The sequence below is a fragment of the Octodon degus genome, unplaced genomic scaffold (assembly GCF_000260255.1).
Source record: "Octodon degus isolate 3935 unplaced genomic scaffold, OctDeg1.0 scaffold00156, whole genome shotgun sequence".
In the NCBI taxonomy this organism is placed as follows: domain Eukaryota; kingdom Metazoa; phylum Chordata; class Mammalia; order Rodentia; family Octodontidae; genus Octodon; species Octodon degus.
Genome location: NW_004524732.1, coordinates 2,897,843 through 2,898,201, shown reverse-complemented (window position 1 = coordinate 2,898,201; position 359 = coordinate 2,897,843).

The following is a 359-nucleotide window of genomic DNA, read 5'->3' as shown; positions in this document are numbered from 1 at the left end:
TGGTAGCTTTGAAGTTTCAGACTTTGGCTGAGGAAGGATGAAGAGGAAGTTGCCCGGGACACCTGTACTTACACGCTGTTTTACCTTGGTTCTAAAATATCCCCGTATTCCTTGTGTAGAAGGCTTGGTTGCTAGCTCATGGGTTCTGAGGAAACCTCCTCAGCTGAGGAGCTTATAGCTGAACAGGTTGTGAAGACCTCAGGCCCAGCTGTAGGATCTGGGTCCTAGGGTTGTGCCTTTGGAACTATATCTTTGTCTTCAGCCCTTAGGGGCATGTGCCTTCTGCTTCCTGGCTGCCAAGAAGCGAGCTGTTTCCTCTGCCAGACCATTCTGCCGTGATAGTTCTCTCTCACTACAGT